The 24,121-nt window shown below is 53.5% G+C and overlaps 1 protein-coding gene and 1 long non-coding RNA gene across 2 annotated transcripts in view; one reads left to right on the top strand and one right to left on the bottom strand.

The window, feature by feature from the left end:
* ADGRL1 (adhesion G protein-coupled receptor L1) overlaps positions 1-22,158 on the bottom strand; it is a 65,492-nt gene extending 43,334 nt beyond the window's left edge. Inside the window, exon 1 of the mRNA XM_035703568.2 lies at positions 21,897-22,158. The gene's annotated coding sequence lies outside the window, so the exon portion shown is untranslated. The remainder of the gene's footprint in view (positions 1-21,896) is intronic.
* LOC125753184 (uncharacterized) lies at positions 331-22,503 on the top strand. The gene is made up of 4 exons (XR_007404360.1): positions 331-607; positions 16,964-17,222; positions 18,651-18,713; positions 21,530-22,503. It is a non-coding gene; the product is annotated as an uncharacterized LOC125753184 (long non-coding RNA).
* Positions 22,504-24,121: the final 1,618 nt, after the last annotated feature.

Raw genomic sequence — 24,121 nt, 5'->3', positions numbered from 1 at the left:
CCCATCCGCCGGGGCCTCCTCGGCAGACGGCGGGGCGGAGGCGCCGCAGCGCCAACAGCTCCTGCGCCGACGGCTCGGGCTCCCCGCAGTGGCCGCGGGGGGCTCGGGTTGGGGGCGGGCGGCGCGGAGCTGGGGGGGCGCGGCTGGAGGCGGGCGCGGCGGCGTCGCGCCCCCGGGGCGGCCGGAGGGGGGGCGCCGGGCCGGGCCCGTGGGCACCGCAGGACGCGCGGACCGAGCCGGCGCCGGGCACCAGCAATGACAAGCCGCCTGCTCGCCCCTCTCCCCGACGCACCCGCTCCGGGAGGGGGGCGGCGGGCGCGCGCAAAACCCGGCCCGGAGCCGCCGCCGGGGATCGGCCGCCGCCACCAGCGCGAGCGCACCGGGGGCCGAACCGAAAACCCGGCCTGGACTCCCTCCCCTTGGCCTCCTCCGGGCCCCTCTGGAAAAGCGGAGAGAGGGAAGGCGACGTGCTGGATCGCTGCGTCGGAACGGGGAGTGGGGGAAGGGAGACGGGCGCAAGGAAGAACCGGAGAGGATTTCGCCGCCAGTTAAGTAAAGGAGAGGCGCCGAGCCCGGCGGAGGGAGAAATGGAGGAGCTCTGCAAGGGGTATGCAAAACCCGGATTGGATTAGACAGAGATGGGAGGAAGGGGGGCGGCGGCGGTGTAGCTGCGACAGGGCCAAATGCACCCGGGGCACGCAAATTTGGGGCCGGATTCATCCTCGGGAGACGGAGTAATGCGTCATGCCTAATGCAGTGGGAGCAAGCAAGACCCGGCCTAGAATTCCTAGACCTGGGCTCGCAGGGGGCTTCAGGAGGGGGCTGCTGAGTGGCCGGGGCGGCACGGGCTGCCCCAGCCTTTCTGGCAGAGACGTGCAAGAGGGAGGGGCAAAAGGAGGGCTGGACTCTCGCACGGAGGGATCCGGAGCGCTGGCTGCAGCGAAGCCGGCTGGTAAAAGCGGCTTCAGGATCCAGGGGCGCTGCGAGGGGAACGCGTTGAGGAGGCCGCTACCCTGGGAGACCAGACCTACAATAAAAGACGAGGGAGGGATGCAAAGCCTGGACTGGAATATGCGGGACAGGACAAGACCCCAGGAGCAGATCCTGGGCGACCAGACAAGGGCTTGGAGCTGACGGGGCAGCAGGAGCGGGGAGGGGAGTGTGAGGTGGAGGTTGTATCTATAAACGCCTGAAAAGTCTCGCTTTGGGAGGGGACGCGGACTTGGAAGGAGGCGGAGTGGGGGGGGGGAAGAGGGGGAGGGCGGAGAGAAAAAAAATTGCATTTTAGGTTCTCGGCCGGAGCTAAAACCCGGTACGGAATTCCACAGCCCTGCCACTACACTGCAGCTGGCGGACTTGCAGAAGTAGGGCAAGGAACCAGAGGGTTCCTAGGCATCTGGCCGAGTGAGGTGAGGGGCAGGTTTCAGGCTGAAGCTGCAGAGGGAGCCCCGCACCCCCTCTCCAGGGTGGGGAAGGCTGCCCAACCTGGCTCGGATCCCCAGAACCAGAGTGTCACTGCCAAGACCCACAGTGGGGGCTATAAAACCGGGCCCCAGGCCAAAAATAAGCACTTCAGCAGAATAGATAACTCAGTGCCAGGTGGGGGCTGGAGGTGGGGGGTACTGGAGGGGTGAGGGCTACTGGAAGGTCCTGAGAGGTAAGATCCGGTTAGGATCTCAGGAGACAGGACCTGGAAGCCTGGCCGCTGGCTCGGTTTTATGAAAGATGGGTGCAACTCCGGAGTGTTGGATGGGGAGGAGCAAATCCCTGGTTTGGAACCTCGGGGAAGGGAGTCCAGCCAATGGAGGCCTAAATAGTAAAGCAGCCAGCGCAAGCAAAATCCAAAGTCCTGGCTGAATCTTGGTGGGTCCAGAGTGGGCATTTGTACGGTGGGCTGTGTTGTGGAGAAGTAGGGCAGACAAATCCGGATCTGGATTAGAGAGGAAGGGAATAGGTTGAGGAAGGAGAGGAGGGCAAACTCCCCATGTCTGTCTTCAGGAAAGAGAATGCATTGCCACCCAAACTTGGCTCTGCAGAACAGGTGATGAATGGTGGAAGGAGCAGTGGGAGGGTTTGAGGTGGTAAATACACAAAACTTGGGGCAGACTTGGATGGGAACTCTGAGTATCTAAGAAAGCCTACATGGAACATCTGTAAGCAAATTGACCCAGCCTCTAAGAACCCTCCAAGAAGCATATCATGGGGAAACACAGAGACAGTGGACTTCCAGGCCTGCTGAGTGACAGGGGGCAACCTCCACAGCAACCTATTGCTTCCCTCCCTGCCCCCCTTTATGGAGAGCCTTTATTCCAGGACCAGGCAGGGATTTTCATAGGTCAGAACCTCCGGGACACATCAGGCCCTATAAAATTCCTAAAACAAGGGAGAGAGGGTAGGTGGGCCTGTTCCCCCTTCATGCCCAGGACTCCATGGCTGTAGCGCTCTGGCCTTGAATCTGGGTGGTGAGGCCCAACGACTGGATCTGAGAGAAAATTGTGATGAAAGCAGAGAGTGGTGGAGAAAGGATTCCACCTATCTGTGGTTCCTTGACTTCAGGACTGTGGGGGGTGCGGATGAGGAAGGGGGTGTGTCTCACCCGCCCGATGCCTCAGTTTCCCACTTTGAGATATATCAGCAGCACCTGATGGGACCCAGGAAAGGTTTTGGGATGCTGGGGAGTGGGGGGAGCAATGCCAGCGTTCTATAAACCCAGCAGGATGGGAAGGGGAAAGAATGTGCAGCTTAGAGAGACAGCTGGACATCTCCAGGGCCCTCTGGCTCCGAGCCTCCTCCCCCCACCCCACCCCCACACCTGGGCCCTGAGCAGCCCACTCCCCATCCCCCACCCCCATCCCCCACACCAGCAGAATAACCCTAGGACTCTCTGAGCTTGCCTAGGAGGTGAGGTAGTTCTAACTTGAGTTCTCCGGGTACTGTGAGAAGGGGCGGCTTTTACTTGTAAAAAAACGAAGGGGTGGCATGCTTTAAGGGACTCCCGGCTCAGTTTGAAAAAATCCCAGCCAGGACCCCCTCCCAGCCCCTCCTCGTTCTCCTGCTCTTGCTCTCAGCCCGGATACGTTAGCCAGCGCCATTCCATCCCGGTCTTCTGGCCTCGCGGGCAAGGGGCTCAGGAGGCAAAGGATGGGGAGAGAGAGTGGGGGCGCAAAGGATCCCTCACGACCCCCCCCCCCTTGCCAAGCCCCGGCTGCGCAGCCGCAATGGAGGCGGCGAGAACTGCCCGGCTCCGGGAACCCAAGCGTCCGCGCTAGCGCGCAGTCTTGCCCCGGCACCGCGTGCCCTGCACCGTGCGGGGTCGGTACCGGCGCCCCGGACCCCCACTCCCTAGGGTGGGGGTGACCCTCGCTTCGGGCGTCCTACCCCTGCCCAGCGTGCCCCGCGCCTTCGGTACCCCACGTTCCGTGCACCCTTAATGTACAGAAAACCCCCGCACCCAGGGTGTCCCGCCCCGAGAGCAACTCACGTTCTGATCCTCCCATCTGGGGGACCCTGCATGTTGCGCACCTTAGCACCTAGGGCACCTCGGCTTCAGACATGGCTCACCTCACCCGTGCCAAACGTCCCCACCCTGTGCCCTGCCTCGGACCCCCATGTCCGGTTCCCCGCTCCTCCACCCTCCCGTTTCCAATGCCTGCAACCTTGGCCTCAGGCCTGGAGCCCTCGGTCCCTGTGTCCTGCCTCAGGCTCCCTAGGTCCTCAGTGCCTGCTGAGGTCCTGAGTGCCAGGCCAGACCTTATAACACACGTGAGAGACGTCGGGGGAGACAGTGGATGGGGATGAAAGGGCGCTCCTGGACTCAGGAGGAAGTGACCAATGCCCAGGCCTCCAGTACTTGCCAGATGCACCCAGCTGGGCCTTTTCCTAGAGCCCACTCAACACAGGATGCCCAATCCTGCAGGTCATTGTACCATTCGGTTCATATATTCCCTCCTTCCATTTATTCCTCAAACACAGAGTGCAGAGGAACTTTCTTGCCCTTAGTGTGGGCATGGGGCTAGGCGTTCAGGAAGCCCTAGTGCCCCCAGAACAAGACTGAAAGCTCTCTCAGGGGCATTCTGGTTCCAGTAGGTAAGGCAGACACAGGAGGCATGCTGGAATTAGCCCTGGAAAGTGAGCAGGGTGCTGGAGAAGTGGATGGCAGGTGTCCAAGCCTTGAGGGGTAAGCAGGCGGGGCTCCGTGTGCCCTTGGCCCTCCTGGGGGCTCATTGTACCACACCTTGGGCATTGTTCAAACCCCATCCCATCCTATACCCTCACTCAAGTGAAAAGCAAGGTAAAAAAAGGTCTCAGAATTGGGTCAGGAGGATAGAGTGTGGGCAGAGTTAACATCAACTGCTGTCTTTGGGGGTGGGAGGATTTAGCTAGTTGACAAATGTCTACTGAGCACCTACTGTATGCCAGGCACTGTACTAGTTGCTGGGGACACAGTGGTGAACAAGGCAGAAGAGATTCTCTGTTCTTGGGCTGACATTCTAATAAAAAAGATAGATGAGAAATCAGACAGGCAAAAGATATAGGATGTCAGATGATAGTGCTATGGAAAAGATTAAGGAAAAAAGGCAGGGGGCATGGTGGTAGCTGCAATTTTAGACAGGAGAAGTCAGGGAAGCCTCCTCTAAGAAACAGATTTGGATAAAGACCTAAAGAGGCAAGGGAGGAGTCATGGGGGAAGGGTGTTCCAGGCAGGAAGAAGAGCCTGAGCAAAGGTCCTGAGGCAGAAATATGCTGGGTGGGCAAAGGATCTATGATATGGCCTGTGTGACTGGAGGGAGGGAATGAGGGGGAAAGAGGAGGTGAGGTGGGGAGATAATGGGACAGATTGGATGAGGCTCTCTTCGGATGAGACATTTGAGCTGAAACCTGAAAGCTGAGGTGCCCATCACGTGTGATCCAAGAAGAGTGAACAGCAAGTGCAAAGGCCCTGCAGTTGCAACAGGCAGGACTATCTGAAGAGCACAAGGGCCAGCATGGTGGGACCAGGAGGCAGAGCCTCAAGGGCCATGAGGAGGATCTGTATTGGATTCTCAGTGACAGGGGGAGCCAACAGAGGGGTGGCTACGAGCAAGGGAATGGCGTGTTGCTATTCAATGTTTAGCAGATAATAGGGGTGGTTCCCCAATAAAAACAACATAGAATTACCATCTGACCCAGCAATTCCACCCCCTGAGTGTATACTGAAAGAATTGAAAGCAGGTATCAAATAGATATTAGTACACCAATGTTCACAGCAGCATTATCCACAAAAGCTAGAAGGTGGGAACAGCCAAATGTCCATCAAAGAGTGAGCAGATAAACAAAATGTTGGATCTCCATGCAGGGGAATACTATTCAGCCATAAAAAGGAATGAGGTCTTGACACATGCCACAAAGTGGATGACTCTTGAAAACACTATGCTGAGTTAAAGAAGCCAGACACACCAAAGGCCAGCTGTTGTAAGATTTCATTTATATTAAATATCCAGAAGAGCTAAATCCATAAAGACAGAAGCAGATTAATGGTTGCCGGGGTCTAGGTGGGGGAGGGTTGGCCACAAACTCCTAATGCGTACAAGTTTCCTTTGGGGGAATGGAAAGATCTGGAATTAGATAGAGGTGGTGGTCTAAGATGTACTAAATGCCAGTGAATTGTTCACTTGAAAATGGTTAGTGGTTCATTCTGTTATACGGATTTTACATCTGTTAAAACAAAGTTACAGGTGAGATTTGAGAAGGAGCCAGGAGATGCGGGGAGGTGGCTGCCATCATCAGTCCAGGTGAGAGGCGACAGAGGCCTGGGACAGGATGCTAGGGCAAAGTGGTCAGATCTGAGGCATAGCTTAGAGGTGGAGCCAATAGAACCCCTTAACTGTTGCACTGCCCCCCCCCCAATCAGGACTGATAAAATGTCACCTCTTGACCCACCACTGAAAACTGTAGGCGCCCCACCCCTCTCAGTCCCGAAAAGGAAGCAAGGGGGGTGCAGCCTGAGCAGCGGGCCGGCGGGAACGGTGGTGGGTTCCCAGTTGGGTACCAACTGGGAGGGGCGCCCAGCTGCGCTCCCCTCCCCGGCCGCTAGGGGCCGCTGCCCCGCTGCTCTGCGGCCGCCAGGTGAGGAGGCCCCGCCCCTTCCCCCCTAGGTGCGCGGGAGGCGCGGCCGCGGGGCGGGGGGAGGAGGGGGAAGAGCGCCGAGGCGGCGGAGGAGCTGGAGGCTGGGGGCACCGAGTAGGAACCAAGGGAGCGTGTCTGAGGTGGGGGCTGCTGAGAGGAAGGAGAAAGCGAGCCAAGGGGAGGTTGGAGGTGTGAGAAGAGGAGGGAGGAGGAGTCAGGATTCTTGGGGAGAGGAGGTGTGAGCAGGGGAGATCTGAGGGCTCCGATGGGAGAGCGGAGTTGGGAGGGGACCACCCCGGGCGCGCAGGGCAAAGCGGGGGGTGGGGGGGGTGAGGAGACAGGTGAGCAGGTGAGGAGTCTGAGTCCGAGAAGCGAAGGAATTATTGCCTTGGGGACTTGACTGGGGGACATTTGGACAGTGTTTAGGGACAGCTGGAATGGTTGGGGGTGGGACGACCTGTGGGAAGTTAAGGACCCCAGGGAGGGGGCCCTGCGCTTGGCCAGCCTGGACTGGTATGGACTGGGTTGGGGGAGAGACTTCTCAGGCCCTGACCCCTTGGGCCAGCCATGGGGAAAGAGCTTCTGAGGATGAGGTGTGTCCGCTCAGATCATCCTGGGAGCCCAGCTTGCTTCTGCAGAGGGTATGGCCAGGTAAGTGGTTTATTCCATCTGGCAGGAGGGCTCTCCCTCTCTCCCCTTCATGCCCCATGCCCCATGGCCAGCATTCCCTGTGCATTGAGCCAGTGGTGGGCAAATGGCAGTGAATAAGACAGATGCAGTTGCAGTTGGCTGGGAGCTGACAAAAGATTGTCAGTACAAATGTGAGCCATGGAAGACCAGTGGGGACTATGGGAGAGTACCCCCAAGAGGCCCTCCCCAGCCAGAGGGCTCAGAGAAGGCTGCTCTGGGGAAGTGACCCCTAATCAGACAGCAAGAACCCAGAAGCTGAAAAATAGAGGTCTAAAGGGACCGCAGGCTTTGTGAGATGGAGTGGAATTGAGAAGGGAGATGAGGGTCAAGGCCATGGCCACAGGAGGGTAGAAAGGGATTCCTGACCTTGCACGGATCCAGGAGAGGTGCCACAAAGCCAAATGCAGACCCGGGAACAAAAACACAGAAATGAGGCAGGTGTGAGGCAGCGAGGAGGGAGGGTGGCAGCTGTGGAGAGCTGGAGACGCACCCCCCTTTTAAGCCAGCAGCCACTTGCTACTACTTAACTCCAGCTGAGTGCTACCACGTGCAAAGTCAGGCTCGGAGTTGCCAGAATAGATTCTTCAAGAGAAGCCAGAAGTCAGGATTTTTGTGCAACATCCCCCGAGCTTTAACTATTACCGACTGGTCTACTAAGGTTAAATTGCTCCAACCCAGCAATTCCATTCCTGGGTTTATTCCCATTGGGGACAGGCACTTATTGCGACCAAGAGACACATTCATCATCGTCAGACCCTGGGCACCAGCATGTGCCATCGACTGGCAAAAGGGAAATAACTGTCTATTTACACAATGGAATACAATGCAGTGATGAAAAAGACCGAACCAGGAACGCGTGGAGAGCCTTACGCACAATGAATCTCAGGACATGACACTGAGGAAAAGAATAAGACACAATTAGGGTGCACTTCATGGTCCTGTTCCATGACATTCAGGGACAGGCAGAAGTAATCTATGGGGTCCAGGAACCCCAAGTTTTCCTAAGTGTAGACCACTGACATTTGGGCCTGGATGATTCTCTGCTGTGGGAGACCTACGCCCTGCATTGGAGGATGCAGAGAAGCATCCCTGGTCTCCCCCGACTAGATGCCAAGAGCAGATCCCCAGTTGTGGCATGTCTCCCTTGAGTGGTGGGGTACAATCACTTAAGGTGAGGGCCACTGGGAAAGTGATGCTTTGGGGATGGGGCCATTCACTGGAAAGTGGCCTCAGGGAGCCTACAAGAGGCTGGAATATTCTATATCTTGCGCTAGGCGGTGGTGACAAGGATGGAACATATTTTTTTTTTAATTCGGTATTCTTAAGCTATATTCTTAAGAAGTACGTGCTCCACAGTAAAAGAGTTAACCCTACAACATGAATGACCCTTGAAAACATTATGCCAAGTGAAAGAAGCCAGACACAAAAGGCCACAGATTGTATGACTCCATTCATAAGAAATGTCCGGAATAGGCAAATTCAGAGAGACAGAAATTAGATCAGTGGTTGATCAGGGCTGGAGGAGGGGGATGGGGAGTGCCTGCTCGTGGGTATAGGGTTTTCTTTGGGGCGATGAGAATGTTATGGATCTAGATACTGGTGATAGCTACGCAACACCTGAATATGCAAAAACGCATTGAGTTGTACACTTTAAAATGGTTATTCTAATGTGGGGTGAATTATACCTTAAAAAATAAATTATTTTTTAAAAATGTTAATTGGGCAGCCTGGGTGGCTCAGTGGTTTAGTGCCATCTTCAGCTCAGGGCCTGATCCTGGAGGCCTGGGATCGAGTCCCATGTCAGGCTCCCTGCATGGAGCCTGCTTCTCCCTCTGCCTGTGTCTGTTCCTCTCTCTCTCTCTCTCTTTCTCTCATGAATAAATAAATAAATAAATAGTAATAAAACAAAAATAAAATAAAATAATAAAAATTAAAAAAAAAAGTTAATTCACATGAGCTGTAAAAACAGGGCCCTAGGCCAGCTGGCCATTTTGTGTCAGAGGAAAGGGAGGCATCACTGTCTGGAGAAAGGTGGAGCAGGGGCTGTGGGCATTCTTGGGGAGCGAGGGCTAAAGTAGCTTGGAGTCAAAGAAGCCTGCCTCAGCTCAGGGGAGCGCTCCCTCTCAACCCAACCTGTCAGGCCTGGAAAGAAATGGGCTGCAGGTCAGAGGCCGGCCCTGCAGACTGTTGACTGGAGTGTCGAGTTCTGGCATCTGAAGGAGAAATGACAACCACTCAACCCAGCCTTGTGCCAAAGGGATGATCGGTGGTGCTCGTCGGGTGTTCTCTGCAAGCTCAGGGGAAGGTCGGGGGCTCACTCCAGCCTTTTGGCAGCCCACAGAGAAGCAGCCTTCCTCAGGGTCCGGCCTGCATTGGAAACAGGGCCATCAGATGGCACTGGGGCCTCTGTTCCCCTCCTGGTGAGGAAACCACCCCCCTTCATCCCCAACTGTAGGCCAAGGGGCAAAAGGTGGGTGTCCAAGGTCTGGTCATCCACTTGCTTCCAAAGATTGAGTGATGGGATCCCTGGGTGGCGCAGCGGTTTGGCGCCTGCCTTTGGCCCAGGGCACGATCCTGGAGACCCGGGTTCGAATCCCACATTGGGCTCCCAGTGCATGGAGCCTGCTTCTCCCTCTGTCTGTGTCTCTGCCTCTCTCTCTCTCTCTCTCTCTCTCTCTCTCTGTGACTATCATAAATAAATTTAAAAAAATTAAAAAAAAAACAACAAAAAAACAAAGATTGAGTGAGCGAAGAGAGAAGAAAGCAAGGCAAGACTCCAGAAGGCCGTGGAGTCTATACTGCACTGAGTGGTGGCCCTCACAAGATATGTCCACCCAGAACCTGTGACTGTGACCCGATTGGGGAAAAGGGTCTTTGTAGATGTAATTAAATTAAGGATCTTTTGATGAGATCATCGTGGATCAGGGTGGGCCCTGAATCCAATGACAAGTGTCCTGAGAGAAGAGAAGGGGAGAGGACACAGAGAAGGCCACATGGAGGCAGAGGCAGAGCTTAGAATGCTGTGGTCACAAGCCAAGAACCACCAGAAGCTGGAAAGGGTAGGGAAGACCTTCCCCTAGAGCCCGTGGAGGGAGCACTAACCCTGTGGTCACCTGGTTATCAACTTCTGGGCTCCTTCGGCTCCAGTCATGATCCCGGGGTCCTGAGATCGAGTCCTGCTTCAGGCTCCCTGCTCAGTGGGGAGTCTGCTTCTCCCTCTCCCTCTGCCCTTCCTTCCTGCCCATGCTCACTCGCAATCATTCTCTAAAATAAAAAAATCTTTTTTTTTTAAAGCTTTTATTTATTTATTCATGAGAGACACACAGAGACAGGCAGAGAGAGAGGCCTATGCTCCTCATGTGGAACCCGATACGGGCCTGGGTCCCAGGACCCCGGGATCACAACACGAGCCAAAGGCAAACACTCAACCACTGAGTCACCCAGGTGCCCTTAAATAAAATCTCTAAAAGACAAAAAACAAACAAAAAACTTCTTATCTCCAGAACTGAGAGAATCAATTCCTTGTTTTAAGTGGCCCTGTCTGTGGTACTTTGATACTGCAGCCTTAGGCAAGGAATACAGGCCACAAACATGTATGAAGCCCCAACAGGGGCTTGCGGTGCAGTGGGCGAGCCCAGGAATCGATCGCTCCCATATGCTGACACCTCCGTCACTGGAGAGGAGTGACAGAGATGGGTATGCGGGGGGGTGGAGGGCCTCCTGGGAACCCCTCACAGCAGAGGCAATGACACAGAGCTGAGCCACAACCCATAGGCGACAGCAGGTAATCCAGACACACCAAACAGCCAAATTGAGACCAACCGTGTCAGCCATGGCACAGCTGACACTCAACATCGGGGCCGGGGAGCCAGTAAGGAGTGGTAGGGACTGTGGTGAAGAATGATGATAATTGTTAATATTTATCAACACTTACTAAGCCTTTTCTTATACCATATTGACTCATGTAACCCCTGGCAGGAAACACATGATACATTCATAGTGGGTATAAATACCCTCGCTTCCGGCTTCCCCTACCTCTGGAGTCCTCAATGGCTGAAGCCAGCACAAGCCAGAGGACCTGGGAGCCGTCAGTGAAGTCCACAAAGCCCAGTCTCCTGGGACACCAGGCTGGATGGAGAAGTGAGGAGAATTGATCCAGGTGAGCAAGTGGAAGGTTCCAGAACAGGAAGGCTGAGTGATTCCAACCTGGGCAGTCTGGGTCCAGAGTCCCCTTAACTACTCACCACGTGAGAACCAGAACCAGCAAACCAGTGCCCTCTCCTCAGGGCGCCACCCTTGCTTGCTGAACACCCCCTGCTGGGAATGTGACCTCAGCTCCTCAGCGGCAGTATCTTTTGATGGAAAGCCAGGAATCCAGATTTTTATGCAACAGTTACCTGTTATTTAAAAACTGGCAACTCACTATAATTTGTTAAAATCCTGCATGGACCCAGCACATAGGTGGGCTGGTCTGGGCTCTGGGTGTCCAACCCCGGGGCTCAGAAGGTGGACATGGAGTGGGCAAGGCATCCAGGTGCCCAAATCCAGAGGTTCAGAGAGGTGGCGACACAAAGCATTCTGGGTGAGATGAGGACCACATGAGAACTGGGTTTGGGGGTCCCTGGGTGGCTCAGCAGTTTGGTGCCTGCCTTTGGCCCAGGGTGTGATCCTGGAGTCCCCGGATCGAGTCCCACGTCGGGCTCCCTGCATGGAGCCTGGTTCTCCCTCTGCCTCTCTCTGTGTGTCTCTCATGAATAAATATTTTTTTTAGAAAAAGAGAGAGAGAGCTGATGGGTGCCTGGGGTCAGGGCAGGGGCCGGGCATTTTTGGGGATGGAAGTGAACAGGTGTTTTGGGTCTAAACTGGGAAGAGCCATTGGAGCCAAGCTAACAGGTTTCAGTTTGGAAGGAGAGAAGCCACCGATGGCTTTTAAACAGATACATGACTCAGTCATGTTCCTCTCTTCTCCCCATCACCCCAAAGCTGGCCGTGGATCAGGCTTTCTTTGGGGAGGGTGGGTAAACGAACGAAACAAATGAAAGAGCCCCCGTTCTTTCAGTGTGCTCACAGTTTGGTGGGGAGGGTGGATGCATAAATAATGTCAGGGTATGATGCACTGGTACTGGTGGGTTAGCCCGTTTCCGCAGACATGTCAGCAACTACGTGTGTCACACGCCAGGGACGAAGGGACAGGGTAGGGCCCTGCTTTGGAGGGACCAGCCTTTGGATGGGGGAGGAAATAAAGGGGGAGGGAAATCCCAGGTGATGATAGCAAAAGGGGCTCAGGTCAGGCGGCCCTGCAGGCCCAGGAGACACAGTGGGCCCCTCCTCCCCCTGGGACCCAGCAGCCTGGCCCGGCCTCCCACTCCCCTGTCACCCCCATCACACCACCAGGAAAAAACCCACGGCTGACATGGATTCCTAGCACCAAGTCTAAGCAGGGGGAGAGAGAGGAGAAAAAACACCCATCTGTTCTCTCTCTGATGGAACACGATTCTTCACCCAGTGCTTAAACCCGGCGCTTCTCCTCCCATTTCCTCTCAGCAGCCGCGGTGACGCGGTATAAATCGCTGCAAATGGGTTTTCCCGCCGGTAGCCGTGTTGTTTTAATAATGGTTCATTTTCTGCTCCAGGAAAAAATATTCCGTCGAGAAATTGGGGACGGGGAAGGAGGGGAGGGCTCGTTCTGTGTATATGTGAGTGTGTGTGTGTGTGTGTGCGTGTGCGTGTGAGCGCACGCGTGTACATGCAAGAAGATTCTGGAACATCCTGCTGAGACACCAAGTGACCTGTCTGGTTGGGTGATGCTGGTCTGAGGCCCAGTGCATCCCCCTCACCCAGACAGAAGAATTTGTTGGGAAACCGCAGAGGCACATTTATTGAGCGCCTACTATATACCATGCCTGAACCAGGTACAAAGGGACACAGTGGTCTCCCGGGGCCTGCCCTTCCCAGGCTCACATTCTAGAAGCGGGGAGAGCAACATTAAAAAAAAATGCAAAACTATGTAATACAATAATGGAAACCATTCACAAGGGAGTATCGGGTGAGACGGGAATGGGTAACAGGATCTTGGTATAACTGAGGCTTCCATGCCTCCTACCCCGAACTGCAAGAGGGACCCTCAAACTGAGACTGGAAGGATAGATGGATGGAATTGCAGGAGAGAATGCCATTCAGGGCGAGGGAGCTTTCTGATCTGAGACCTTATTTGGAAATAGGGTCTTCGCAGCTGTCACTAGCTAACAGCCATGCCATATCATACTAGAGCTAGGGTGGGCCCTGAATCCAATGACAAGTGTCTTTCTAAGAGGAGAGGACACACGGGAAAGACAGAGCTGAAGACTGAAGGGATGTGGCCATGTGCCCAAGAATGCCAAGGAATGTCTGTGGCTCCCAGATGCCAGGAGAGAAGCAAGCAAGGATCCTGCTCTGGAGCCTTCAGAGGGAGCGTAGCCCTGCGAACATCTTGATTTTAGACTTTTGGCCTCCAGAACCGTGAGACAATACACCTCTGTTCTTTGAAGCCACCAAGCTTGTGGTAACTTATTACAGCAGGCCTGAGAAAGGAACACAGTTGGGATCTCCAGAAGAGACACCCCAATCTGAGTGCAAGTGCTTTACCTGGCGGGCAATGGCAGGAAGCATTGGTAGTGGAGAGGGGAGGCGAAGTAGGGAAGGGAGGACACCCAGCAAAGACTGTATCCACAAGCAGGTCAACCTGGGATATCTTGGGTTTAATCTCTATGGAGGCTTATGGCACACGCACCCCAGAATTACCTCGTGTGAGCGGTGAGGGAGCTGGGTTGTTTATCCACCCACATCCAGCCTTCATTGGATGAGGTATGCTAGCGGGGGGAATGGATCCTCCAGGACTTTTGGCTGCCCCAGACAAGCCTGAGCTGCCTCTGCAGCCAGAGAGAGCCCCCAGGCGAAGAGTTATAGGTGCTGGTGGTATGAAGCCATTGGATTGATGTGCATGGTGAGGCGGCAGCCTCGAAATAGCCTCCAATGATCCCGACTCTGTGTGATCCCTTCTCTTTGGGTGTGGATAGGACTCCAGGACTTTCTTCTAACCAAGAGAATGTGGCAAAGGTAATGGCATGTCATTTCTGAGATTAAGTTCCAAAAACTCTGTGGGTTCCATCTTGGGTGCTCTCTCTCACTCTCTTCTTCACTTGTTTCTAGGGAAGCCAGTGCCATGTTGTGAACTGCCCTGTGGAGAGGCCCACAGAGCGAGGAACTGAAGGAGGCCCTCTGACCTACAGTCAGTCAGGAACTGGATCCTGCCAGTAACTAGTGAGCCTGGCAGCAGATTTTCCCCCAGTTGAGCCTTCAGATGAGACCATGGCCCCAGCCACCATCTTGGTTGCAGTTCTCTCAGAGACCCTGAGCCAGAGACACCCCACTAAAGCCATACCTGGATTCCTGACCCACAGAAACTGTGAGGGAATACATGTATATCATTTTAAGCCACTAGGTTTTTGAGGTAACTTGTTATATGGTGATAAATACCTGGAAATGTTGAGTGCCATGGGGATGTAGGGAGGGCCGGGATTGGTAAACCACCTACTCAGTTGCTTTACATTCTCCTCTCTCTCTTACCCCTCACATCCAGTCCATTAACAATCCCTGTCAACTTCAACTCCCAACCTATCCCGAATCCATATACCCTTCCCCATCTGCACGGCTACTAGTTCATGTCAACCTATCCTCACTTCTCACTTTCATTGGAGCGAGGGACACCCCTCCCCACCAATCTCCATCCAGCCGGTTCTCCACAGTCAGAGAAGGCTTTCAAATCATAAATCAGATGGTGGCATGCAGTAGGTGCTCAATAATGATGGAGTAAATTCAGGTATCGAGTCAGGCTAGTCTGGGTCTCTCTTCCAACCCTGAAGTCAGCCCTTTGCTCTTCTGTCACCTGCATAAGGAAGGGATTCATGCAAGTGGAAGGTGTTAGGCCACCAGCACTGACCCTCAGGCCCTGGGAGGCAGCTCCTTGGCCTTACTTCTTCTTCCATGGACATACTCAGCCAACACTGCCTGCACATGCATGGGGCCTACACTCATTAAGCACTTACTGTATGCCCCTGACTTCTAAGTATCTGACAGACATCATCTCATTTAATCCTTGAAATAAACCAGAGCAATCCTGAGAAAGAAGGGCAGAACTGGACGCATCACACTTCCTGATTTCAAACCACATTATAACAAAGCTGTACTAATCAAAACAGTACAGCACTGGCATTAAAAAAAAAAAAGAATTAGGAGACTAGAAACAAACCCATGCATATCTGGTCAACTAATATTTGACGAGGGAGCCAAGAAGATTCAATACGGAAAAGATAATCTCTTCAATAAATGGTGCTGGGGAAAATTTGATGTTTACATGCAAAAGAATGAAATTAGACTCCTCTCTCTTACACCACCCACATAAAAATGGGCTTGAAATTGATTAAAGACTTAATACTCCAAGTGGCCCTACAAGGTAGGGTTTTCATTACCCCATTTTACAGTCAGGAAAACTGAGGCATGGAGCAACAAAGCCATTTGCTTAAGGGTGACTCAGCCAGTCCCGGGCAGGGCTGGGATTTGGACCCAGGCAGTTTCAATGCTAGCACTGGGGTGTTCATTGAGATTCAGCTCCTGTATCTCATGTGTTAATTCATTCTTCCTTTCTCTCTCTCTCTCTTTTTAAACATTTTATTTATTTGAGGGAGAGAGAGAGAACACGAGCGGGGGCGAGGGGGCAGAGAGAGAGAGGTAGAAGCAGACTTTCTATTGAGCAGGGAGCCTGACACAGTGCTCAATCCCAGGACCCTGAGATCATGATGTGAGCCCAAGGCAGACGCTCAACTGATTGGGCAACCCAGGTGCCCCAATTCTCCAGCTTTAACCAGAAGGGCATTGTTGAGTGCCTGGAACCCTAAACCAACTTACACTCATAGGCTTTGTCCAGAACATAGATCTATCTTGCACGGTGAACGGGCCATTCCCTGCCCTCTAGGCCAAGGGCACCGATAACCTGAAATCCATGGTAATGACAGCAGCCACCTCAATGTGCACAGAGCAGCCAAGAGGTGTTAATTCTGGGGGGAGATTCTGGACAACTGGAAACGCTTCCAGATGATGCCCATTGATGGAGGACACTCCTTGTTCATGTTTGTGCCCTGGGCCTGCAGAGGGTGCTAAAGCATGCAAAGGCCAGAAGTGGGCAAATGATTTGCTCCAGGTCAGGTAACCGGAAGCTCCAGGGAGCCTTGGGCATTGTGTCTTGCTGCCTGTCATCTCTCCTGTATAAATTTCCTGTGGCTGACACAACCAAGGTCCAGAAACCGGAGCCTTATAAGGACAGGTCTCGTCTCACAGTTCTGGAGGCCAGAGGTCTGAAATCCATCAGAGGGGCCCCATTCCCCCGAAGGCTCTACAAGAGGATCCTTCCTTGCTGCTTCTAGCTTCTGGGGGCTGCCAGCCATCCTTGGTATTCCTTGGCTTGTAGACACATCACTCCAGCCTCTGCTTCCGTCTTTATGTGGCATTCTCCCCTCACATATCTGTGTCTGTGTGTTGTTTTCCAGAATAGATTTATAAGCCAGTCATACTGGATTAAGGCCTCACCCTACTCTGGTATGACCCCTTCTTAACTAAATATATCTGCAACAATCCTATTTCCAAATAAGGTCACATTCTGAGGTATTGGGGGTCGAGACCTCTATCTTCTGGGGGAGACACAATGCACCCCATAACATTCTCCTTTCCTTATAGTTTCATTCTGGGCCGCACCGAGCTAAAGGCATCCACTCCTGCACTTTTTTATGTGGCAGTGCCCAAGCCTCATTCTATATTCTAACTTAAAAAAAAAAAAAAAATCAACGAACTGCTACACTGCCTGGAGCACTTTTAGAGATACAGAGAAATTCAATATCATCATTCTAGGGTGCACTGGGCTGCAAGTCTCAAAATATCTAGCTGTAGTGGCTTCAACAAAAAAAGTTGCTTTTCCCTCCGTGAACAGTCTGGAGTTGGCACCCGGTGCTGCCAGAGGCCAGCAGCTACACGGCACGGGGGCCAGTACCATCCAGTTCCTCAGGTCACCTAGCTATCTCTCTGGGTCACTTATGAGACCCTGACCACACTGAGTCGTTATTTTATCTCCATTTTGCAGCCAAAGCAACTGAAGCTCAGATAATAACATGCCTACCTGTCCCCGAAACCCCCTGCTGACAGACCTCTGCTTGGGCCTCATCGGAACCAGAAGAGTGTGCCACTCGGCTACTTCTAGAAGCAAGGCGGGCTGGGAGACACTGTACGGAGCAGGGCACACTGCCACTCAACAAGCGAGCGCTGTTTGCAAAGGAAGAAAGCAAGAGAGAGTGTTGGTGGCAATAAAACGTGTCTCCCACAATCCTCCCTGCCTAGGCCAGGTAATGGAGGCTTTCAACAGACTACACGTTATGCTGTGGGCGCAGTTTGAATTTCTAAAAATTAGAAACCAGGGATGCCTGGGTGGCTCAGTCTGTTAAGCATCTCCCTTCAGCTCAGGCCATGATCCCAGGGTCCAGGGATCAAGCCCCGCATCACATCAGCCTGTTTTTCCCTCTCCCTTTGTCTGCCGTTCCCCCTGCTTGTGCTCTCTTGCTGTCTCTGTCACACAAATAAATAAAATCTTTAAAAAATAAAGATAGGGCAGCCTGGGTGGCTCAGCGGTTTAGTGCTGCCTTCAGCCCAGGGTATGATCCTGGTCCTTGCATTAAGTCCCACATCGGGCTCCCTGCATGGAGCCTGCTCCTCCCTCTGCCTGTGTCTCTGCCTCTCTTTGTCTCTCTCTGTGTCTCTCATGAATAAATAAATAAAATCCTTAAAAATAAAAAATGAAAAGAAATAAAAATTAGAAACTGCAGTATTTATCTCCCAGAATCCTGAACATCTATGAGGCACATGCTATTCGCAACCCATTTTACAGATGAGAAACCTGAGGCTCGGACAGAACCAGTAGAACCTCATTGAATTACTCATTTATCAAATATTTATTGAGCATCTACTGTGTGCCAGGCCTTTTGGGCATTGAAGATACAATGGTGAATGAACTGAACATCACCCCCGAAGTCTTAGCCCTCAGGAGGGAAGGAGGGAAAGGGGGTACCCAGAAATAATACAAGGAATATTATGGGACGCCTGGGTGGCCCAGTGGTTGAGTGCCTGCCTTCAGCCCAGGGTGTGATCCTGGAGTCCCAGGATCGAGTCCCACATCAGGCTTCCCACATGGAGCCTGCTTCACTCTCTGCCTATGTCTCTGCATCTCTCCCTATGTCTCTCATGAATAAATATATAAAATCTTAAAAACAAAAAAAAAAAAGGAATATTAGTTCTGGGAACAACCCCTAGTGTAGGCCAGGCACTGCTCTGAGGGCTTCCCATTCACTGAGTCACTTATCCATCCCAATGACAGAACTGAGGCTCAGAGAAGTGAAGTAACATGCCTAATGTCACACAGCCAGTAACTGTGAGACTAGGATTTGAATCCAGGTTCCAGAGCCTGAGATCCAGTAAGTAATAGAATGTCGGGTGATAATACAGGTGAGGAGGACTGAGTGGCCAGGGAAGTTCTTTCTGAGGTGCGGACAAATGAGCAGAGATGGGAATAAAGGGAGGAGGAGCTGTACGGATATCTAGAAAGAAGAACTAGTGGGAAGTCACAGGTGGGACACGGGTGTGTTTGGGGGCTCAGTGGGGGCCAGCGTGGCCAGAGCAACTGGACTAGGGGCTGTCATACCCACTTTACACATATCACCCCCTTTCAGCATCATAAAAGACTCATGACACAGGCTTTTGTTATTATCCTCATTTGACAGATGGAGAAATTGAGGCTCTGAGCAGTTAACTGAGCCACCCCGGGACCACACAGCCAGAAAGAGGTGAGGCCCAGGTAGCCTTGACCCCATTGCCCCACCAGAGAAACAGTGAGGAGCAAAGGCCAGCAGGCTTGAGGGTTACCTGGAGGAAGTGACCATAACCAGGACTTGAAGGGATTGGAGGAGCAGGGAGGGGGAGAGGAGGGTAGTGCAAGAACACTCTGACTGAGCATGGGACATGAACAGTTCCTGGGGACAGTTCTTCGAGGACAGATTTCCAGGCACAGCCCTGCCTTGGCTTCCCCCAGGCCAGCTCTGCGAAGCAAAAGGCAGGCAGCTACAGGGGCTTCATTAGCGCCTCAGAGGCCCCAGCAGCCCTGGGGGGATGAAAAGGACCCAAGAAGGGAGCCGTCCTAATTTTGGCACACCTGGCAGGGGGCACAGGGCCACTGAAAAGGAAGCAGCTGGGGCCGGCTGGGCAGGCCCCATCATTGTTCCAGCTGGAGCCGCCGTCAGGGCTTCAAATGCAAAACCAGAGTAAAGGGGGTGGGGGCGCCGGTGGCCTCTGCTCCTCCTTTAATAGACCAAAGGACCCTGGCGGCTTAGCTCTTTTTCCTAATTTAAAGATATTTTCAGGCGTTTGGGAGCTCCCCTATGGTGAAGCAGGAAGGTTGGAATGGGGGGGGGCTTGAAACTCTCATCGTGGTTGCCGCTGGAGGATGGGGGAGTAGGCAAGAAAGAGGAGGGACTCGGGGTGGTTGGGGGGCCAAGGATAGGACCTTTGGGGAGTAAGGAGGTCACTGGGTTCTAAGCTCTCTTCTGCCTCAGTTTCCCCTCTCTGGTGCATCACGAGGCCTCTCCAGAAAACAGGACCCATGCGGATGTACCTAAACATCCTGCTAATGGAGGGCGGGGGGGGGGGGGTGCTCTTCGGGGTCCACACTGGAGGCCCCGAGTTGGGACACGGTGGGGGTCCTGCCCCATGCCAACCCGTGGGCAGGGCAGCCGGGCCATAGGGGAGGGAGGTTGTCAGAAGCCTGGGAAGCAAAGCAGAGGGAGGAGGCTGCCCATCTGCCCAGAAGAAGACAAATGGGGGAGGTGTGTTCCCTCTCAGTTTGGCACTTCTGGTACCAGGGCAGGAAAGAGGGTGGGGAGCCAGGCCAAGGGGGTGCAGCCACCTCCGTGTTGGGGGGATGGGGCTCCTCGGTTCATCTCCAGGGGGGTGCGCAGGAAGCAGGAGACAGCGGGCCAGGGACCCGGCCGGAGGGGGGTGTAGCCCTGGACAGCTCGGGGTGGGGGGAGGTCCGTTCCCTTCCTGAAGGCTCCCCTCACTGCCTTTTCCTCTCCCCCTCACCTCTTCCCAGCCTCCCCCCTACCTCCGCCCCCTCCCAGCTCCCGGGCCGGCTCTCCAGCCTCCCGCGGTGCCACCTCCTCGGGCTGCCTTTCCCCGCCCTCCTCCCGGCTCCCAGCCCTCCCCTCCCCCTTCCCTCCCCCTCCCCCCGCCAGCCCGCCCTCCCCCCTCCGACTGGCTCCCGCCTCCCCCTTCCCGTCCTCCCAGCCCCCTCTTCTCTCCCTCCCCGCCTTCTCTCCTTCATCCCGGCCTCTGTCCCCACCTTCCCCGGCAGCGGAGAGGGGCCGCGCTCTCCCCCGCCCCCTCGGGCCGGCGGGCCGGGCTCCTCCGCGCCCTCCGCCGGGGCCGCCATCTTGCAGGCCGCCGGGCGGGCGCCGCGGGCGGCGGGGGGAACAATGCATCCTTTATGAAGCGCGCCCCCCGCCCGCCCGGAAGCCTCGCGTTAACGCGACATTGATTTCCCGCGGAATCGAGGGGCCTCTCGTGCGCCCCCCGAGGGGCTGGAGGGCGCGGCGGGAGGAGGGGAGGAGGGGCCCGGGGGGTCTGCGGCGCCGCCCCCGGCCCGGGGCCGCCCCCCGACGGCGAGCCAGGCCCAGGAGGGAGCCCCCGCGCGGGGCGCGCTCCCCGCGGCCGCCCGCTCCCCCCGCGCACACCCGCCTGGGCCGCTCTCCCTCCCCGCGAGCTTTCCTTCCTCTCAGCTCCCGCATCTTGCCACCGAACTCCCATCCTTTCCAGTTCCCGCCTCCCTCCTCCTCCTCCTCCTCCCTCGTCCTCTCCCGGGCCCCCCCTTCTCCCTTCCCCGCTGACTGCTCGCTCCCCCCACACCCCGTTCCCTGCGTGCTAATGGCCCGGTGGCAGGCGGCTCCACGGCTGTTTCCGGGGGAGTCGGGTTTGCAGCCAGGGGAGAAGCTGGAGCGATCGGGGTGGGGGGAGAAGAATCATACACACATAAATCTGGGATAATGACTGTGGTGCTAATGGGGCTGGCAGCCGCAGCTCCCCCCACCACACACACACACACACACACACACACACACACACACACTCAACAACCACCCAGGGCTTCCTGGCTCTCCCCAGGGCCCATGGATCCTTGTCGTCTCTCTGAATGGGTCCTGCTGGGCATACAGGGCCCAGGCTGGTTTGGGGGGCACCTCAGGCCCCATTGGGTCACAGTTCAATTTGCAGCCTGCTGCTTGCCTCTCCTGCAGCCCAGAGCAAGTAGGGACCACCATAAAGACAAGTAGATTTTCCGGGCCTGTAGGTCCTCCCTCCACCATTGCCTCCCACCTTCTGGAATCCCCATATCTCTAGGTTGTCTAAGGCCATGTCACCCACAACATGGCATCTTTCATAGAATTGAAAAGTCAGACTCGGATTTTCAGGCCCTTTCCCCATGTCTTAGATGTGTGACCTTGGGCAAGTCACTTGACCTCTCTGAGGTTCAGTTGCCTCTAAGTTGAGGATGATAATAACCATCTTCAATTAGAACCAACCTGAAGCATGGTTCTCCTGGGTTCTGTGTTAGGTGACAGACACCAGACAGAAGAGGGCGCGCAGTATGGTTGCGTTTGCATGAAATTCAAGGACAAGCAAAACTCATCTACGATGACAAAGTCAGATTGGAGGATATGGACTTCCAGGAATGGGCACGAGGGCATTTTCTGGAGGGACGGACATATTCTCTCTTGGTTTGGGTGGTGGATACATAGATATATACACATAAAAATTCATTGAACTGAAACTTCAGATCTGTGTACTTTACCTTATCCTTGTAATACTTCATTCAAAGAAAAGAAAAAAGGAAACAGAGAAAAGAAAATGTTCCTTAGACATCACCCACTGCTTCACACTTCTATGATCCCCACCCTAGTCCTGCTCCCATCATGGCTCACCTGTATTATTGTTGTTTCTGCCCTGGACTCCAGCTTCTGCTTTTATTCCTATCAGTGTTTGGAGGTGCCCAGGGGGATCTTTGAAAAGACAAGAAGTTCACGATGCCAGTCTGTTCAGAACACTGTAATCCATCCCCATGGCTCTTGGATTCAATTCAAACCCCCTCACTCAGCCTCTTCGGGATCCTTCTCCCCATTGCTTCCTGCACTTCGGCTTCACCGAGCCTTTGCACTAGCTGTTCCCCTTCTCAGAACACCCTTCCCCCTAAATGTCACATGGCTAGCTCTGCCTCCTTCTTCGCATCCCAGCTCCTTATCACTTAGTCCGTAATCACCCCCAGTCACTCCATCCACCAACTCTCTGGCACTTCCCCCTCTGATAGGGCCTTGATTGTCTGTCTCCCTGTTTACAGTCAGCCTCACCACCCCCTACTGGAACACAGTCTGTTTTTAGACCTTGACTCTTGTTCTCAGTGCATCCCACAATATCTGGCATCTATTTGACTTTCAAATATAGGTTGGATAAATGAATTAAATAAGAATGTTATAACTATTTACTGATATAACTGATGGAAAGTCCTTGGCATGTCACAAGCATTCAATAAAACAGGGCACCTGCCTTCTTCATGAAGAAGGAACAGAAAAAGAATAATTCGTGGTTATTTGCTCTTGTGTCCTTTCCCAGTCCAGAATGTGGGGAGATAATTTGAAATATTCTCCCAGAAGGAAGATGTTTGTAATAGGTATATCTGACAAAGGATGCATATCCATAATATATAAAGAGCTCCTACAAATGAGTAAGGAAGAGACAACAAAATTTATAAAATGATAGAAGACTTGAACAATTAGCAAAACAGTATCAAAGTAGTCAATAAGCATATGAAAAGATGCTCAATGCCATCAGTCATTGGAGAAATGCATATAAAATCACAACTAAATACCACAACACAACCAATTGGGATGGCTAAAATGAAAAAGCCTGATGGTACCAAATGTTGGCAAGGATTTGGACAACTGGAACTTTTTTTTTTTTTAAGTAGTCTCCATGCCTAACATGGGGCTTGAGCTCACGAACCTGAGGTTAAGAGTCATGCTTTATGACCTGAGCCAGCCAGGCATCCCGGAACTTTCTTATTTTTTCAATTTTTGTTTAGTGGTCTCTACACCCAACTTGGGGCTTGGACCTAGGATCCAGACCCTTCCGACTGAGTCAGCCAGGCCCCCCTGGAACTTCCATAAGCTTCTGTTGGGAATATAAAATGGCAAAGCTACTCTGTTTAGGAAAACTGTTTGGCGGTGTTTCCTAAAAATGCACACACCCGCACAGTGACCCAGCAGGCACACTCCTGGGTATTTACCCAATAGAAATGTACACTGTGCTCATGTATGTGTCCACGGCAGCTTTACCACAAGAGCCAATCTCCAAACAACTCAAATATTCATCAATGGTAGAATGAATAAGCAAATTGTGGCACATTCTTACAATGGAATATTACACAACAAAGAAAAAGGACAGAGGGCAGCCCCGGTGGCGCAGCAGTTTAGCACCGCCTGCAGCCCGGGGTGTGATCCTGGAGACCCGGGATCGAGTCCCACGTCAGGCTCCCTGCATGGGGCCTGCCTCTCCCTCTGCCTGTGTCTCTGCCTCTCTCTCTCTGAATGAATAAATAAATAAATCTTAAAAAAAAAAAACCAAAGGAAAAGGGCAGAGTAATAATACTTGTGATGGGAAGGATGATTCCCACAGGTTCAGTGTTATGTGAAAGACACCAGACAGAGGAGGGTGTGCAGTATGGTTGCATTTATGTGAAATTCAAGGACAAGCAAAATTCATCATGATGACAAAGTCAGATTGGGAGATATGGACTTCCAGGAATGGGCATAAGGGCACTTTCTCAAGGGACAGACCTATTCTCTCTTGGTTTGAGTGGTGTATATACATGCATAAAAATTCATTGAGCTGAAACTTAAGATCTGTGCACTTCACCTTATCCAATCCCTCAATTAAAGGGGGAGGGGGGACCAAAAAAATGTCGCCTAGGGGAGCCTGGGTGGCTCACTTGGTTCAGTCTCTGCCTTCTGCTCAGGTCATGATCCCATGGTCCTGGGATCGAGCCCCACATTGGACTCCCTGTCCAGCGGGGGAAGCTGCTTCTCCTTCTCCTCTCCACTGCTCATATTCTCTCTTGGTATCTCTGTCTCTGTCTCTCTCAAATAGATAAATC

Source organism: Canis lupus, chromosome 20 (assembly GCF_003254725.2).
Source record: "Canis lupus dingo isolate Sandy chromosome 20, ASM325472v2, whole genome shotgun sequence".
NCBI classification, from domain to species: Eukaryota; Metazoa; Chordata; class Mammalia; order Carnivora; family Canidae; genus Canis; species Canis lupus.
The sequence above is the reverse complement of the archived record's forward strand: the minus strand, read 5'-3'. Positions and strand labels throughout refer to the sequence as shown.